We start from the raw sequence: 17,066 nt of genomic DNA, 5'->3' as shown, positions 1-17,066 counted from the left end.
AATTCCAACATATTTTCTCCCACTCCTTCATATCGTTGTGGTTTTCACTTCAATTTTTGAAGCTGGGCATCTGTTGGCTGTTGACATTTAGTAATGACATATTGCATTAGCAACCATAGTGAACAATGGGTTTGCTTAATGACCACAATGTTCACTTAATGACATGAAATTTTATGTTCATTGCACTTACTTAATGGCCACCAAAAAGGTTGTAAAATCAGGTGTGATCACAAAATGACTGGATGAACAACCATCATGACTTACTGTCATAATTCTGGGCTCAATTAGGATCATATGTCGAGGACTATACATAACATATGCTGGGTCTCAGCTCCAACAATCATAATCTGTTGGTGAAATTTCCATAGGAATCTGTCTAGACATGATAGAAAAAAGAATGCTAAATTAGATGGATTTTAAGACTAATTCATAATGGTATGTCTTATAAAACTAATCAACATTTGGATTTTTATCAGTTATGCCATCTGGCATAAATTGGACCATCTATCCTACTGACAACCCTATTCAAGTTTTCTGGGAGATTCTACCTACACAATATAAAACACAAACCCTGATGCAACCTGCATTAGAAAAGGTCAAGGACATCAGAACTTAGTTGCTGAGTTCCTATTCAAAATATACAGTACTTGAGATTGAAGCTACATTTATATTCCAGAAATGTTCTAAAGATTGTTCACAAACATCTCTTCAAATCAGACCACAGCGGATATGCTGATAAATACAATGAAATTACCTGTCCAAGGACAACACTTTCTGCATGCTGTAAGAATAGGTAATTGTTTTTAAACATTATTACTTATAATTTGAGCTGTGTGTAATGCTATATAAGTACCATGTATATATTTCTGACTTTAGAAATTAAAGAAAATTCTTACCCTTTAGAGTCTGAAATAAAACGATAGGACTGGCTATGCTGAAGTAGAACCAAGCAATCTCTCAGATTTTCATTTGCTAGGGTTATGAGAGAAAGCTGGAGGGTACACATAGGAAGAGACATTTATATTGCCATGGTTTTGGTGTTGATTAATATTCATATTATTATACAATTTATCAAGTGAAATGTATGCCTATGTATCTCTCTCTCTCTCTCTCTCTCTCTCTCTCTCTCTCTCTCTCTCTCTCTCTCTCTCTCTCTCTCTGTGTGTGTGTGTGTGTGTGTGTGTATTTAGCTATTTAGCTCTCATCAGCTAGCCATACCCTTACTGGGATTTGAACCTGGGCTGTATTATATATTAGGCAGATGTGTTAACCACTAAGCCACAAGGTTCTCCTCCTTTATCAGCTAAATAGCTTGAAATAGATCTATACTAGTCTCCCTTTATTTATTTATCAGCACAAATACAACACAAATGTGACAAAGGCAACAGTAAAAATATTGGATTTCTGTCTGGATGATCTTTTGTGATGAGCCGATAGACAGGGAATGGAAGCAGTAGACTTCCTCCCATATTTGGGCATACCAGGGGTTGTGACACTAAATACATACCTATTTCCCTGGCTCAGCTGATAAAGGAGGAGAAACTTGTGGCCTAGTGGTTAACACATCTGCCTAATATGTAATACAGCCCAGGTTCGAATCCCAGTAAGGGTATGGCTAGCTGATGAGAGCTAAATAGCTTGAAATAGATCTATACTAGTCTCCCTTTATTTATTTATCAGCACAAATACAACATACACACACACACACACTATTAAGCTTATAGTGAAAAGCTAAAGAAAAGTGATGAAGCTGAGGGAACAACCTTGGCAATGTCCCTTTATTTTTTTTGTATCTCATGTTGCAGTGAAGACTAATAGGATGAGAACTGTGAAAATGCTTGAGTGCTGAAATGTACTGTAGAAATTAACCATAACGAAGTAGCAAATTGATTTTCTCCTTTTCAAATGCATTTTCAAGAATTCAGAAATAAATGACTCATGATGCTTACCAAATGCAACCTTTTTGTTTCTTGAAAGTGAGTTTGCTTGAAACCTTCCAAATAAGAGAGTGGGGCTCTAGCAAGTTGTGAGTGGTTGCTGGCTTGCTTTGCTGTGCAATAACACTTTCCTGTAAATGACACCTTTCTTCATGAAGTAGGAAAATAGTAGCCAGTAGGGCTAGGCAATTTTATTCAGCTCCATAAAAAATGGGATACAGCTTTGGGCTCTAATTTTTAATGCTTAAAAATGTGGCACATGTCTGTAACTCTTTAAAGTAACTATGTCTTTTCCCAGAATTACAGGCCAGCTGCAAAGGGTAGCACCACCCTTCTTTAAAGTAGCTATGTCTAGGAGAAGACATAGCTACTTTAAACAGTTTATATAAAATATTATGCCCATGCCCTATGTGCTCAAAGCACTTTTTAAGAATCAAATCTAAAGCATTGTCCAGCTGTAGTAGTTAATTCAGTAAAACCAACTCTTCAGTAATATATTTTTCACCAGCTGAATACCTGTGCTCCGCTACAAAACTACATGAGCGGGCTTGATAAATCGACACTTACAGCTTGAAAATTAATGACTAGTTTCCATCGACCTCTCCTCTCCCCTTCTCTCCCTCAGGCTTGCCCCACAAAATCTTCCCCTATCCTATCCCCTTCCTCTCTCAGCCTGGCCCAACCGAAAGCTCCCCTATCTTATCCCCTTCTCTCTTCATTCTTGCCTCACAGTATCCTTCCCTATCCTATTGCCTTTTCTCCCTCAGCCTTGTCCCACAGAAACCTCTCCTATCTTATCAACTTGTCTACCTCAGGTTTTCCCCACAGAAGCCCCACCTATCTTATCACCTTCTCTCTCTCAGACCCCTCTCCAAACTCCCAGCCAGCAGGCCAGATGAGTCACACACTGCCCACGCCCATATCCAAGTTTTCAGGTTGGGAGGGGGAATAGAACATCTAACTTCTTAGCATCAGAGTGTGTTAATAATAATATATGAAATACTAATGCTCCGATGGTCATTTCGAAAAGTCCTTTGTTACCGAGCACCTAGAAGCCAAGAGGAACATACATGCCAAAGTTTAAGTTTGTAGGCTTTATGGTTCTGGAGATTTTGTGATTCCTGCATGAGTGTTTTTGTGTTTATATGAAAAAGTTGGAATTATTTAAACAGTTGTTCTTGGATTGCTCTCAGATTGTTCCTGTTTGGGCAGTTGTGTACCAAGGGAGAAGTGGTAATGGTAGTCCACCTTAGGTGCAGGCAATAAGAGAGTGCAATGTCTTGGGAATGATGAAACAGCCATGTGGAAGTCATTGAAGATCAGTGGAATTGGGTTTCTGTTTCCCACATGGCAATCAATTGGCAGTCATCAATGTGGTGCAGCAAGGACAGAGGAGGAGGCTGTTTAAAACAGTCTCTGTTCCAGGTGTGAAAGGCACTTGGTACACTATTGACCACAAGGATTTGGGCAATGGTGTACCACAAGGATTTTGAAGAAGCTCAATAGAAATAGTATTTCTGCTTTTGAAACTTCTTGGAATATCATGGATAGCCAAGAAAGCAAACATATGGATTATCAAACAAATCAACTCAGAGTTCTCATGCAAGGCACAAATGACAGAGATTCAAACTATCCAATTTTATACAAAGATTACAACTCAGTAAAGGTGACTCTAAATCTGTGAAAAGTAGAAGGAAAGAGAAGAAGAGGACAACCAGCAGCAAGATGGATAGACTCAATTATAGCAGCAATGAGTGCACCATTGGAAGACTTGAAAGATCTTCACAGAGAAAATCAATCTATTGATCACTGCCACTAAGAATTGACAACAACTTGACAATACATAATCAATCAAACATCAATCAAAATGACTAGGATAAACTGGCATAATAATTAAGTTTTGATTTACCCTTACCTTTTCTCCCCAGTTTCCCCTCCAAACAAGAATCTATGAGAAAATGACAATTGGGATTAGGAAGAATTTTATTTAGCTTAATGTTCCTGAGGACAATGCCTTCCTGCAAATGGCCATTTCAGTCCTTTCCAGCTCTATTAAATAACTAAAATATTTGGCTGCCCTAATCATGAAGAAAGAACTATTGTAAACACTAGGAATGATACTATCATTCAAGTCTGCTTCATTGGGGAACGTATGTAGTAAAATACATGCTAAGTAAAACTCCTCCATGTAGAAAGTTAGCATTTGGGGTGGGGCAGTGACATCAGTTATTTTTATCTTGTCAGTGTAGGCTTTCACATTATATATGCCAGCAGTTTCCTGAAGGAATAGCATTCTTTTAAAATTGTTCTAAAAACAAACAGTGTAAATTAATATAAATAAGTTTCAGAGAAAAAGAATTAATCTGATTATTACTGTAAGGAAAAAAAATTACGACAGGCTAATTTTGTGTTCATATTAAAAGGATGGTCATGTTTACTTCTGAAACCAAAGGTAGAAACAAGAAAACTTTAGAAATTATATGTGATGCAATTTAAGATATTTTGAATTTATGGTTCTTTTTCTATTTAAGAAGATAAAATAATATCTAATACCTGAATACCTGAAGGCACATTGGCTTTCTAAAATAAAGTAGGCTTAGTCTGATTTTTTTCCCCTCAACTAAAGTTAAATGAATGTCATAATTTGAGTCATCTTCATGGTCTATAATCAGGGTATTTGAACAGTAAACATTAGAACAGGATTGTTTCCTGGAGCAGGAATCAAGGCTCATCTGTAACGGAACTGAACAGAAGAGTACATTAAATAGAGTTCTTTGCAAAAGGCCAGGTAGCAAACATTTTGAACAAAAGACCAAGTAATTAATTGGTGGCAACCAGCCTAAAAAACCTCACTGGCTGACAAAGTTATTTTAAAAGAAGAAAGGAGCACTTAAAAGACAAAAGGCAAATGAAATAAAAGGATTATGACCCTAGAGTATCAATTATAAAGAACTCCCATATGTTTATTTTATAGTAATTTGTTTTATATTAATTGGTTCCTACTGTTGGTTAGAAGTGTAGATTGTGAATTTTAAAGTGCAGCTGTTTTCTTGTGGTTTTCAAGAACTACCAGTTCTACAGGTTTGTGCATTTATTTTATCAATTTATATCTTCGTAAATGTATTTTATAAAAAAAATAAGCATGTAAAATGCAAGTAGAAAACTAGGAACCATCTTTGGTGAGAAGATAACAGCATTCCGTGTGCTTTCAGTATTTAGCCATGCCAGCCACATGACCATGGAGACGTCTTTGGACAGTGCTGGCTCTTTGACTTTGAAACGGAGATGAGCACTGCCCCCTAGAATCAGGAACAACTAGGACATATGTGCGAGGGGAACCTTTACCTTTATCTTTTTAGGAATTATATGACCAAGTGACAGCATAATCCTCTGAGTGAAGTAAATCCTACTGAATTCTGTGTGAGTCAAACTTTCTTCGGTATTTTAAATCAGAAATAACACCAAACATGAAGTTTTTTCTCAATAGCTGTACCTTCATCTTTCTCCTCCTCACACTTCTGAATATGAACAGAGACCTCTGTGCAGCAGAGATTATATATAATAAATTATATATAAATATCACACACACATGTAATTTATATCAGTAGTTGTTGGTATTTTGAGAAGGGGTTTAAAGGTAAAATAAAATTTTACAAAGACTTTATATGATCAGATGAATTTTTCAGATTTGATCGATTAACAGACAAAATCACTGTTTTAAACATTTGTGAGGTTCCCCCTTCCATTTTTAAAAAAAAGTTCACCTCCTTCCACACTGATTTCATAATACAATTGTCCATGTTCTTTGTGACCACCAGTTAGGACACAAAATAACAAAGAAGTGTAAAATAAGAAAAGGGAATTCAGGGGCTCCCCCAGTGGGTTCAAACTGGACAAACTGGGAACAGTATTGCTATTCAAATCCTGCCCATTTTCTATGAACCTCAGTGGCTCACACCCATCCAAAGGGCAGGATTGATATATTTTTACATTCTTTTTGTCCTTGTTGAGCCCACCCTATGGACAAATGGTGCATCACACACCCTATATGAATCTACCCATTTTATTTCTTCTGTTAATATCTATGTTTAGATATGAATGAAATCGAAGTAGAATAAAAGAATAATTAATAATTGTTCAAATGTGGAATATATCAACCATTTATGAAAATTGTTAATTGAAGAGAAACCAGTGAAATCTCTCCTAAATATATAAAGCCTCAATATTCTATTCTATTTATTATTTATTTATTTATTTATTTATATTCTTCGCTGCCAATCTAACCTAGGTGATTCTGCGTGGTTTACAACATAATAATACAATATAAACACCTCAATAAAAACACAGATTAAAAACAGATTTAAAAACAAGATAAAAGTTATAAATTAATAGTCAAAATCAAATTTAAAAACGTACATTACTCAATATATTGGAACAATGTTTTCTTTAGAACCAAAACCTTAAATTTCCCAGTAAAAGGACGACCATCTTGGAAAACTTAAAATGGCAATCATAGAATGTAATTTGCTACTTGAGGAACTTCTTCCTTTCATTCTGAATAAATAAAAATGAATTACAGAGGAATCTAATAAAAATAGTTCCTTGCATGCTCATTCAATAGTGGTGGCATTTGTTTTAGAATAAAAATGAGAACTGAGCTAAATGTAATGTCACAAATGTCATTCTCAAGATATATTAAAGATTTAATTTTGCTTGCTTAAGATGTTATGAAAAACGCACATGTCCAAATCCCTTGGATGGGAGTGGGAGTGAGGACAAATGACATCCAAAATTAAGAAGAGAGATACTTCTTAAAAAGAAGCATGTGTCTTCCACTATACTCAGAAATATTCATGAAATATGCCTTTCCATTCACTGCTCTGATCTCAAATCTCCTGCCAAAACAATCACATTCATGTCTACTGTAATACAAATAGCCTCCCTTACTTAAAACTAATTAAACCAATCTTTTTATAACTCTCCTTTGCAATTCTGAAGCTTATGCCCATCAATCAGCCAACACAGAAGTAGAAAATTTTATATTCACTATACTGCTAACTAAAACAGAGAGCATTCAGAATGTCTCAGCTCTAAAAAGATGTTTGCAATCTTGCTGTTTTAAGACAGCGTTTTTAGTCAGTACCTGGACAGCATTTAAAGTCAGAAAGAAGAAATATAATATAACACATCACACAACCAATATTCTTGAATGAATGTTGTCCCTTCCCAGAGGAATACGTATTTCCTCTGTTTTCCATATTAGCCTCCCTCTCTGACTTGTAGTTGAATTAATCTGGGATAAACAACTGTAGATTGCTAAAAATGGAAAGTTTGAGGTGACTCTCCAGCTGCTTCCTGTCAGCTCGCAATACACAAAGGCAGTAATGTATGGTGTCATTAGATATCTACTCAATTGCCTGGACAGATGGGAGGAGATGTTTGTGTTTCATCAATTTAGGTGCGCTTAGCCATTCTTAATGTTTGTCTGCAGTAAGAGTGTAAATGTGTTATGCATTATTATCTGAGCAATTATTGTCTTCCCAAATAAACACATGCAATTAGCTTGCAGGTAGTCATTGAAGTAAAAACAGGTGTTTCCTATAATTTTTGTGATTGCTTACACATCTCAGTTTCCTTGTTTTAGCCTCCAATTACTTCAGAATGTAAAGGTTTAGGAGAAGCCCCTGATCAAAGTCACCCAGCTTTGGAAAGAGTTATTCAGGGACCCAATCAGACTAAATATAGCCAGAAATAATTTACATATATTACCACTTCAGTCAACTGTTTAGTCATCAGAAAGGATGTATGTATGTACGTTGTACACACACAGACACACACAGACACACACACACACATAAATCTTCATATACATATATAATTAATCTAGAAATAAGAAGAAATTTCTTGACAGAACAAATAATCAGTAGAACAACTTGCCTCCAGAAGTTGTGAATGCTCCAACACTGGAAGTTTTTAAGAAGAGGCTGGATAACCATTAGTCTGAACTGGTGTATATATCCTGCCTAGGCAGGGGGTTGAATCCGTTGGAGATTAATACGTTTATGAGAGTGTGTAATTCAGTTGGTGGTCTTTGTTGGCTAGGCATTTGGTTCTGGAGATGAGGGTCTTGGCTACAGAGTTGGTTTGTGCAGGATGGTGAGGGGATTGTGCGTTTAAGTAGCAGTTAGTGTGTGTTTTTTTTCCGGTAGATGGCATGTCCTAGGGAGCCATTGGTTTTTTTGTAGATTAGGACTTGATTAGGACAGAAAGGGAAGTTGGCTTCTATTTCCATAGTGAATTGTATTTTGGGGTGTAGGCTATTGAGATGTGTGAGGAAGTTGTCCAGTTTTTCTTTCCCATGTGGCCAAATCACGAATGTGTCATCAACATATCTAAGCCAGAGTTTGGGGTTGTGTTCAGATTTATCTAAGGCGTTAGTTTCAAAATGTTCCATGTATAAGTTTACGATGACAGGTGAGAGGGGTGATCCCGTGGGTGCTCCTTCTATCTGTTTGTATCTTTGTCCATTATGGATGAAGTATATTAGGCAGTGGTTGGTCAGGTGCAGGATGTGCTTAGGGGGGTTGTGTTTGTTCTGGATAGCTGTCAAGGCTTCTTTTATAGGCACTTGGGTGGAGAAGGATATGACATCGAAACTCACGAGTAGGTCACTGGTTGTAGGTTTTGTTTCTTTCTATGAAGTGGGGTGAGTTTTGTACGTAGGGCTGGAGTTGTTTGGTGAGGAATTTGGCAAGATTCTGTAGAAGTGAGCCTATGGAGCTGACTATGAGTCTGAGTGGTGTTCCTTCTTTGTGTATTTTGGGGAGGCCATAGAGTTTGGAGCATCTGGAAGATTTCTCTCTGGGGAGGATTCTTTGCTGGATCTCTTCACTGATGGGAGAGGCTTTTATTTTGGATTGGTGGTTTTTTCCAGGTAGGTGGTGGAGTCTGTGTTTAGAGGTTTGTACATAGGGTCTTGGAGTAGGTTGGATAGTTTGGCTTGGTAGTCAGACGTGATCATCACCACTGTGGTGTTACCTTTGTCTGCTGGGAGAATGATTATGTTGTTGCCTTTCCTCAGGTTGGTGAGTGCTATTTCCTTGTTGCTGTAAGTTGCTTCTGGGTGGATTACTAAAGCAAAGGACATTGCTGACTGCAAGTCTGGTTTTATTGGCTTCATCTGGGTTGATTTTGGTGAGTGTAGCTTCAACTCTGCATATGATGTCTTCAGTGGGGATGCATTTGGGGGCAACTGCAAAGTTGAATTCTCTGGAAAGGACATTGATTTCAGCTGTGGTGACTGTTCTGTCTGATATGTTGTGTACTGTTTGTTTCATGCTGTGGAGAGGGGGGTTGGGCTTCTGTTGTTTTTCTAGTCTGTGGAGTTTGTTGGTGTGTTTGTTTGTCTTGTAGGAGGTTTCTGTTTGGGCTCTCCAGAGGGCTAGTTGTTTGGATTTGTCCCAGAGTGCTAGGTGGATTTTGTTGCTGAGTTTGAGGTGAAAAGTGAGTAGGTCCCAATTGGTTTGGTCTTTTCCTGTGTAATTGTTTCTGATTAGGGCTAATACAGTTCTTTTCAGGATCCTTTCAATGGCTGAGGTTTTAGAATGGAATTTTAGCTGGAAGCATGATCAAACTTTTGTCTTGATTGCGTAGGAATGTGAGGTCACATGAGATGGTGGCTCTTCAGACTTCAAGTTTCTCATAGGATCTGGTGAGCAGGAAGGTTTCCTCCCTATAGAGGTAAGATATTTGTTTTCGTAGATTTTCATGGGTGTAGGTATGCTGGTCTTGTTGTATTCGGGTCTTTTCCTGTGTAAGATTGAGATTGTTTTGGCAATGTTTCAGCAAGGTCTCACTCACCATCTTCAGGCTAGGTTTTGGGCTTAAAGTGTGATCAGACCTGCTGTCTTTCTATAAATCTTGGTGGGGGCCTGTGGAGTGCTGACTTTGTTTCAGTAAGTGGAATGATTGGTTGTGGTTGTATCATGATTGGTAGATGGGTGCTGATTGGTGCTGGCTGTGTGTCTTGTTGTTTCATGTTGTAATGGCCTGTGTGGTGGGTGGGGCTCGTTTGTTGACTAGGGCTGGTTTCCAGATGTCTGGTAGGCGAGAGGTATCATCACGTTTATTCATGATGTGGGGGTGTTTCTCTATTTCGATAGCTTCCATAATTATTCTCTTGTTGAAGTGTTCTGTTTTGGAGATTAACCTGATTCCTTCAAAATTAATTTCATGTCCTGTAGCTTTAAGGTGCTGGAAAAGGGAGGAAGTTTTTTCCTTTTTTCCTTTTTTCTTACTGCGTTCTTGTGTTCTGCGATGTGTGCATTTATTCTCCTGTTCGTTTGTCCTATGTATGTTGCAGGGCAGATTTTGCATGGTATTTCATAGACGTCTTGGTTTTCTAGCTGGATTTTGTTTTTGGAGTTTCTTAAGATGTTGGCTATCCCATCAGTACCCTGCACAGATCAACTCTGTAGCCAAGACCCTCATCTCCAGAACCAAACGCCTAGCCAACAAAGACCACCTGAAAACTGAATTACACACTCTCACAAACATATTAATCTCCAACGGATTCCAAAGAAAAACCATTACCAATCTAATCCAAAGGGAGACTCCGCCCAAAAACCAAGACACAGAACAGGAAAACGGCATCACCCTCCTCCCTTACATCAAAGACACCACAGATAAAATCAGCAAAATTCTCCACAAACACAATATCAAGACAGCCTTCAACACTGACCAAAAAATAGCCAACATCTTAAGAAACCCCAAAGACAATATCCACTCTTGCTTAGCAACCAAAATGTTGGCTCAGAAACTCTGGCATTTGAAGCACGCAAGTCTTAAAGCTATCAAGTTACAAGACCCTTGCACCCCTAACCCTTTAGAAAAAAAACCCAGGGATGTTCGAACTTGATAGCTTTAAGACTTGAGGACTTCAACTCCCAGAATTTCTCCTCCAGTCATGTTGGTTCAGGAACTCTGGCATTGAAGTGTGCAAGTCTTAAAGCTGTCAAGTTACAAGACCCTTGCACCCCTAACCCTTTAGAAAAAAACCCAGGGATGTTCAAACTTGACAGCTTTGAGACTTTAAGGTTTAGATAGGACTCTTAGAAGGAGTGGGGCAACTGGTGAGCCAGCCAATCAGTAAGCGGCAGGCGGGGTAAGCGTGGAACCGGTTCTAAACAGCATGGTAGATTTGTGGAACCTCTTCTATAGAATAGGTTAGAACTGGCAGGAACCCACCCCTGCTGGGAGGACTGCGTGTGGCCTCCCAAGCTCTGTTTTCTCTAGCAGAGGCACCATGAGTGGTGCTTCACTGTTTCCAGGGTGGGCCCAGGGGCCAGATCTAAGCACCCCATGGGCCAGATCCAGCCCATGGACCTTGAGTTTGACACCCCTGAACTAGGTCATAAAATCACAAAACCAGTGCACAAAATAATAATAAAAGAAAAAAAGAAACTTAAAAGAATAAGTGATAGTGCAAACTTAATTGAAGGCTCTCCAAAATAGCTGTAAAACTTGTAACATAGAATAGAATAACAGAGTTGGAAGGGACCTTGGAGATCTTCTAGTCCAACCCCCTCCCTAGAGAGGAAACCCTATACCATTTCAGACAAATGGCTATCCAACATCTTCTTGAAAACTTCCAGTGTTGGAGCATTCACAACTTCTGGAGGCCAGTTGTTCCACTGATTAATTGTTCTAACTGTCAGGAAATTTCTCCTTAGTTCTAAGTTGCTTCTTTCCTTGATTAGTTTCCACCCATTGCTTCTTGTTCTAACCTCAGGTGCTTCAGGGACTAGTTTGACTCCCTCTATCTTCCTGAATGCCATCTGAATGATCTCCATCAGAAGATGGAATACTCTTCTGTTTACTGTGCAGATATAGCATGCAGTTATATCATGTCGTGTACAAACAAGACTAAGGAGAAGAAAATTGGTATTGGTCCAGAGAAGCTGAACGTCAGCTTTCTTCAGTCTTGGTCAATATGCCTAAGACTTCTGAAGGACAGTTGATTGCCTTATTGTAGATCATGAAAGGTAACACATCATAAATATAAATAATTGGAATAATTGATCATTTGTCAGTTAATCAGTATATTCATATAATAAAAGTTCTGGAAATACCCTTGAACAATTTTTATCCAAAAGTGGAAGTGTGTAGGTAGCAGATAAGGGTCAAGAACAAATCTGGCCAAACTGAAAAAGATGTAGCACCGTTCCAAAAACAAGCTAGTTCAGGGAATAAGAAGCAGTACACAGGTTTTATAGAATGCTCTGGAAATGCAAAAACCATTTGGCTGATTGCTGTTTGAAGTTAGACTTGTGTATTATCTCACTCCTGCTCAATACAGCATTTGAGAGAAGCTGAGATACTACCGGTAGGAGCCAATCAAGGCTCCCTTCAGCTGACCAATAGGAGTGCTCTGGTGATGGCGGCAGCTCTTGGAGAAATTCCTTCACATGGACACCCCACTGCACGCAAAAGAAGAGGGAAATGCTTTCCCCCACTTTACTGCTTTCAGCATGTACTGAATACTGAATGTCTGCTGATCTGCACACAAACGAAGGTCAAGAATATGAATTGTTAGTATGAGAGGAAAGTTATCAGCGTGCACATAAATTCCCACCAAAAACAACAATGTTGGCATGACCATGTCATTTTCCGCGGCAGTTAGGATGGTCTGTTACACTGTGCAGCTTCTGAGGGGAAGCTGCATTATGGGTAGGCATGAGGGGAGGAGAGTAAGGGCTGTGTTTAATCCAGAGGATGAGAAGCAAGGCAATTTAAAAGCTTGGTGCATGGTGCTTTTTATATAATCAGAGGGTGGGGGGTGGGAATCAAGCTAGAAAGCTGGCTAAAGAGATCATGTTTATGAAACCATCCAGCAGAATTAGGGGGGGGGGGCGGGTTGCTTAGAAAGACAACATGCTGAAGGCCCCCTTTAAAACTCTCAAAACAATCTCCCAAAGCTGACTCTAGCCTGCCTGCTTTTTAACTGTAGCTCTTACATACGGCATGAAACCTATCTGAAGTTGATTGAACCTGAGGGCTTTTGTGCTATACAAAAATTAGGCCTCCATACAGTATTTAATGTAAATTATAACATTACAACTAGCCATTTCACTTAAGGATAGAGAAAAAAGGAACAATTGCACACAAATATGATTGCCATCCATATTTCCAAGTACATTTCCAAATGGACCCCAGGCTATAAAATGCTTCCTCAAATACAAATTGAGAGCCGAGCAATTTATACCATTGTATAATTGATGGAGAATAAGTAACCTTGCAGAATTTTCATGGCTTTTAATAAACATTTGATACTGACCAGAACAGCCTATGTTATGCTGCAATGAAATATGTTCTACTATGCAACACCATCTCAGCAATTGGCACAGCATAAATTGATCTGTCGTTTAAGATCCAAAAGGATGAAGATACCATTTATGAGATTTTTTAAAAAATCATCTTGCTTGCTTTTAGCCACTGTGGATTATGATTATATTGTTTGTGGGATAAAATACTACCAACCTCTACATTAGATACCCAGTACTAGTATGACGAAAGGTTTATTTTTATGTTAACAACAGTGTGATTTTCCACTGCTTATAGATCATAGTTAGATTTTTAACAAGAATAGAACAAGGGTATTTTACAAACAAAAACCTACAATGTCTCCAACTTGATCAATCAAGCAGACAAAAGCAAAATCTTAAACAGTACCTGAGCTGGTTGCTGATGTGTTGGCATAGCAACTCTCAAGAGTTCACTGCCAATATTATATAATTAGTTATAGAATTATAATTATTAGTTATCAATCTAATATTATCATAAAAATAATTAGACAATGGCTGATATCAGTTGAGCATATTCAAACTAAGTACCTTAAAGAATTCATTTAATAAATTATTTTATACCTTTTATTTTTTTTTAAAGCACTGATGTTTTCTCCTTGCAGAGCTCCAGATTGTTAAATAAATAGGAGTGGACATAAATATTGGCTTGTACCTATAAAAATAAAAATAAAAATTAACCAGGAACATGTGGAGATTTTTTAAAGAACAAACAGAAAGAAAATCTGTGTACCAAATCCTATTACCCTTTTTTCTTACTCTGAACCCTATAAGGTATTATATGCAACAAAGAAGTGAACATTCAAAATAATGTAGAAAAAGCTGTACAAATCATTAAAAGTACAATTTAAAAAAACCTTATGTCATGTTCCAATACAATACCAAATATCTGGACACATATTTTCTCCTATCTACTACAGTATGTGAAACTTATAGTCTTAACCAGTTTTCTAAATACCAAGCTTAAATGTACCCATTGATTTTCTTCAGAAATCGTGTTCAATAATAAAGCTCTATGGGTTTGTCTGAAAAAACAAACATTTTACATAACGTTACAGATAATGGGCCCACTTAGGCACCGTGCTCTAATTAGCATACTGAACTGCCTTTTATAACTTCTAAAATCAGAAATTCTGTCTATCAGAACTATTATTAATACATAGCACAGAAATTTCTTATTCTATCCAGCCATCTAATTCCTACACATATGTTTATGGAATATGGATATTACATTGGATTCACATTGTTATAAATTCTCTTGTAGTAGTTTAGCACCCTTCCCTTCCCTTCTCTTCCCTGCCTTGCCCCTACCCTATCCTACTCTACCCTACCCTACCTTACCCTACCCTACAGTACTTGTGTTCTCTGGAGCCACCTATCTAAGTGCTTACTAGTCCCAACCTCTTTAGATTCTTGATCGACACAAGAGTCAAACAGATGTCATCACTTACTTGTTGATAGCTGAAATGAAAATCAAGTATGTTTTATTTGCTATTCTTTAGTGTGCTCTAGTTGTGCAGTACTTCCCAATAATTTGTACCTAAATCAAAATGCAAACTTTTGTTCTTATTTATTTATAAAATTTATAAGGCTGCTTCTCTCACACTTTGTAACTGTGAGCAGCATATAAAAATAAAAAGAGCAAAATTCAAAACCCAAAAATATTCCCAACAAAATAAAATAGAGTCAATACATAATTAAGACTGTCAATGAAAACATACAGATCACAGAATTGGTTCATTTAAAAGCCAAGTCTTTGTACGAATCAGGTTGGAACAATTCAAATATAGAAGGCTAGAGTTCATTCCAAAGAGCAGAGATGGCTGTTCCATAAACAGACTCTCTGAATGATATTGTTTCAGAGAGGGAACCTGGAGCATGTCTACCTTATGACACAGGCAAAGATTCCAGGGAGACGTAATCTCCCAAGTAACCCAATGTCAAATTGGACCTCATAAGTAATCAACCTGCTGAATTATACATAGAAACCTATTGCAACTCACAAAAAGTGATGTGTCACAGGTATGGTGAGGCATACCCATTGTTATCTCTCCTGCTATATTTTGGACCAGCTGAAATTTTCAATTGGTCTTCAAATGTAGTCCTATGTAGAGAACATTTCAGAAATCCAACAGGTTAGTGACTAAGGTATCAGCAATCACAACATAATTTCCTGATCTAGAAAAAGATGCACAGTATAAACTTGCAGAAAGGCCACACTGGTCTTCAAATAGGAGCCAGGAGTCTAGAGCAGTGGTCCCCAACCTTTTTATCGCCGCGGACCAGTCAGCCTTTGATAATTTTACCGTGGCCCGCTGAGCGCGCGCAGGGGTGGAGGGCGTTGTTCGCGACTATCTTTTCTAACTAACGTTAACTTTAAAAAGATGGTACATCAGACTACAATACAAGTAATTAAATGAAGACTAAAATAAGTGTTTTGGCATATTGAGCTTTTTATATTTCTTTCTTATATTGCTTCCTTAGTTGAGAACTTGCTCCTCAGCTTACTTACGCATTAACTGTTTGTTGCTTTTATGGTTTATTCATTCACTGCTCCATCTTCAGTTTTTTTCACAGGGGGCAGGGCTTCCTTCCTGCCTCCCTCCCTCCCTTCCTTCCTTCCCTCCCTCCATTCCTTTGGCCACCAATTTTGATCCAATTCTCTCTCTCTCTCTCTCTCTCACACACACACACACACACACACACACGTTCTTTGGGGGGGTTGAATTACTCCGCCTCACTGCGCAAAGTCGGCTCAGCATGCGTTCGGCCCCCACTTATGCCGAATCAAATCCGCGGCCGGCGGGACCAGGGGGTTGCATTTCAAAGCCGCCAGTCCTCTTGCTTCTTCTCCTTCACCGGCAAAGCTTCCACTGGCGGCTCCGCCCATGGCAGCAGCGGTGGTGCCTCCCCCTCCGCTCGGAGCACCTCAGCTGGGCTCTGGGTTATCCCTGCCTCCACCTCCGCCACTTTCCTACTAGCTCCCGTGGCCTCAAAAGCACGGCAGAGGAGGAAGGGGGAGGGATAACGCGGGAGCCAGCTCAGGTGCTCCGCTTGGAGGGAGAGGCACTGCCACTGCCATGGGCAGGGCGCCAGCGGGAGCTTTGCCGGTGAAGGAGAAGAAGCAAGAGGACTGGAGGCTCATCAAAACAAGTCTGGGGAGGTCCTTTGTAGGCGGCCAGTTCTAGCCGCCTGCAAAGGACTTCCCCACGTTTGCTTTACAGAAAACTCTGCGCGGCAGATAGAATCTGCTGCGCGGGTTTTTTTTGCGATGTGCGTGGCCGCGCAGGCGCGCACCTTAGAGGGAACAGTGATCATGGCCCCCGGTCGCTGCGCGGCCCGGTGCCAGGTACTCCACGGCCCGGCACCAGTCCGCGGACCGGGGGTTGGGGACCACTGGTCTAGAGGATGCCCAAATTACAAACCAGTTCTGAGAGGAGAGTCCAGTCCTACCCAGAATTAAAGATGAAAACCTCCAGAAGTGGATCGTAGGAGAACCTAGAGCACTCCATCTTGCTAGTAGCAAGAGAGTCTGTTTCCCCCATCCCACCCCCATGCAGACCTCCAGAATGTCTACACATTGGGACAGAACCAAGTTGGCTCACTTGTCAGAGAAAGGCAGAGATGTATACAGAGATGTAAACAAATGATACTTGATTCTCTGGCAAGAGATAACCCTAACAGTGCTTCATGTAGATGTTAAACGTAAGTGAGGAAATAGTGAATCCTAAAGCATATCCCACATAAAACAGGGGCCTTAGGGCTAGAT

At 39.1% G+C, this 17,066-nt stretch overlaps 1 long non-coding RNA gene across 1 annotated transcript in view; it reads right to left on the bottom strand.

The window, feature by feature from the left end:
- The window catches only part of LOC106542118 (uncharacterized), a 47,075-nt gene extending 31,533 nt beyond the window's left edge, over positions 1–15,542 (bottom strand). The window contains exons 1-3 of the long non-coding RNA XR_015696683.1: positions 13,862–15,542; positions 3,853–3,885; positions 265–376 (exon numbers count right to left, since the gene is read on the bottom strand). This is a non-coding gene — a long non-coding RNA (uncharacterized LOC106542118). The remainder of the gene's footprint in view (positions 1–264; positions 377–3,852; positions 3,886–13,861) is intronic.
- Between the last annotated feature and the right edge of the window lie 1,524 nt (positions 15,543–17,066).

Source organism: Thamnophis sirtalis, unplaced genomic scaffold (genome assembly GCF_051295495.1).
Source record: "Thamnophis sirtalis isolate CommonGarterSnake01/CBP01778 unplaced genomic scaffold, rThaSir2_p1.2 scaffold_5, whole genome shotgun sequence".
Classification (NCBI taxonomy): Eukaryota; Metazoa; Chordata; class Lepidosauria; order Squamata; family Natricidae; genus Thamnophis; species Thamnophis sirtalis.
This window is presented reverse-complemented; position numbering and strand designations above follow the sequence as displayed.